The sequence below is a fragment of the Dermacentor variabilis genome, chromosome 2, assembly GCF_050947875.1.
Source record: "Dermacentor variabilis isolate Ectoservices chromosome 2, ASM5094787v1, whole genome shotgun sequence".
NCBI classification, from domain to species: domain Eukaryota; kingdom Metazoa; phylum Arthropoda; class Arachnida; order Ixodida; family Ixodidae; genus Dermacentor; species Dermacentor variabilis.
The window spans coordinates 61,560,452-61,563,110 of record NC_134569.1 but is presented as its reverse complement, the minus strand read 5'-3'; positions in this window follow the sequence as shown (position 1 = coordinate 61,563,110).

Sequence of the window (2,659 nt, the reverse complement as noted above, 5' to 3'; positions counted from 1 at the left end):
TGGAGGTATTCGTGTGCTCTGGGGCACAATAAAGAGCCTTTTAACAAGGGAAGCATCACTGGTAAAAGATCAAACTGTTTCGTGACTAGACTGCAAGAAAGACTAATTAATTAAGGGAAAATGAGACATCCACCCATCGTAGCAATTGCTACAGAGATGGATGTCTACAATTGCTACAAGGGAACACGCATGGGTTTCCTTTGCAGCAATTGCTACGATTGGGTGGATGTCTAATTTTACATTAATTAATTACTTCTCTCCACCTTACGAGTTTCCGCATAACTATTACGTCAAAGACTAATTAGCAGGCCAGAGACAAAAAATAGCCGGTTGTCAAGTATTAGACGAAAAGAAGGAGAACCGAGGGGCTCGGTTTTGTGTAAGTTCATCGTTCTTGCAAGAACGTTCACGCATATTTGTTAGTCCGAATCATATGAAACCAACAGATTATGAAGAAAAGGAATGCACAGGGTAAATTATTTGTAGTTTGTAATTGAATTGTAAAAATGAGAAGATAAACGGAAACGGGGGAAAAACAACTTGTTGACGGCGAGAGCCGTGCCTGCAATCTCCGCATTACGTGCGCGTTGCATTGCCAGTTTCGCTACGGTGACGGCAGTTCCTATGTCCATGCATTCTTGGGCATTTGTGTATGCGTATACAAGATCTAACCCAAGGAGTGTTAATCAGCGCCACACTTCTACCGCAAAACCAAAAACAAAGCTTGCATGACCGATTTTGTTTATGTGTTGCTTCAAAAACTTTGTCGCTGTTTTACTTCTGATAATTGTAATTTGCCATACTTTGTTCTGCAGATGGACAACAGTAACCCGATTTTAACAATCGGTTGTTGTGAAATAGTTGGTTAGTTTTGATATTTGAAAATGCGGACTAGTTCGTTTTGGAATACGAACGAAATACTACAGACGAACTATTCGTATTTGAAACTTCAAATATTCGCCCCCCCCTCCCCGCCTCCTGTAGTAAATATATTAAAGCTAAAGCCTTCTATATCCTGCCGGTAACCCTGCCACTGTTTTCCTTCAGCTGCACGGATATTAGAACAACACGAAATGTCTAGGTAAATGATTTACTTCACGTTATAGCTTATATTAGAGTGTTTAAAAACACCCACGTTCTTAAAATCCACATCACAAATATAGGGATAATTTTGGTGACCTTTTTGTCTTACTTCAGTGACACGCTTTAGAATATATTGGCAAGACTGGACCGTAATGGTTCATAATGTGCAATTGAAAACCAGGTCTGTCGGTGACAACGTTAACTTTCACTGACGCATTTTTCAGGCTTATAAATACTTATTGCCATGGCAATCGGGTAATCCGCAAGAGAGGAGATCTTTAGAGTACGCGCCACCTGGGCCCGCTCTGAGTATGGTACACTTAGTCGTGAACGTGAACTTCTGTATAACCTCCAATGAATACTACGCAGTAAATCAGCGTCTCATTAACACATTACGTAAAATAACGCGTCATTGTTTATTGGTCTGCGGACACTAAAGCGGCAGCTGACTAAACCCCCCTTCCACACGCGCTGCGCGTCGACTCGCTCCGCTGGCCTTGGTATAGGCGCTGTACGCCTCGGGCTTCGTGGTGGAGCATACGAAAAACGAACATTCACTGCAGAAGTCCAAGTGGAAATTACATACAAGTTTACAGTAGTGCAGCTTCTGTAGTTGGCGTGGCGCCAATGCCGACATGCTATAGCGGCGGCAGAGCGATCCCAGGCGGCACGTACTGCAAAGGTCACGATTCAATCCGCAAACCCTCTTCCTCTCTCTTGCTATATATATATATATATATATATATATATATATATATATATATATATATATATATATATATATATATATATATATATATATATATATGTGTGTGTGTGTGTGTGTGTGTGTATGTGTGTGTGTGTGAGTGTGTGTGGAGCGAGAGAGCGAGAGATGGCTTGCCGACCCGCCCCCCCCTCCCTCCCACTCGAAAGATGGTACGCCACTAACACGTGTATGGCCATAGTAGAACCTCTACTACAATTTCACGCGGACAACCACAAATTGTTGGGTGACCGTGTCATGTCCCCTATATATAATAACAAGGATACGAGCACGCACGCGGTTCCCACATGCCATTTCCGCCGTATGGCGGTCTCAGTTATCGCCTTCGCAGTACAATCTGTGTCGAGGTCTCAAGTTTATTTTTAGCAGCATATTATACACTGTTTTTGAAAAGTTGATCAGCGTACCCGGGAAACGGCTCAACGGCTCGTAGCTACCGCGCAATTGTAAGTGTGGCGTTCTTGTTTTACTTTAGGGTGAAATAATTATATTATTGATATATAGACATAATAGACAATTGTTGCGTGTGTATGTTTTGCTATCCAGTCACTCTGTTGTACGTTGCCAGGGGGCCGAGGGTTCTCGAGCCGTCTCACTGCGGCTTTTCCCTCACCCTCTTCCATTGTTCCATGGAAATTTAGGTTCATTCGTTCGTACCTACGTGTAAAAAAATTAATCGTGTCGACTTCTACAGAACAAATATATCTGTGACGCCACATCGGCGGAAATTTAGACATTTAGCTTCTCTACTGATGACTATGATAACTATGACTGACTCTACACTTCCTCTGCACAAATGCAGAGAGATAG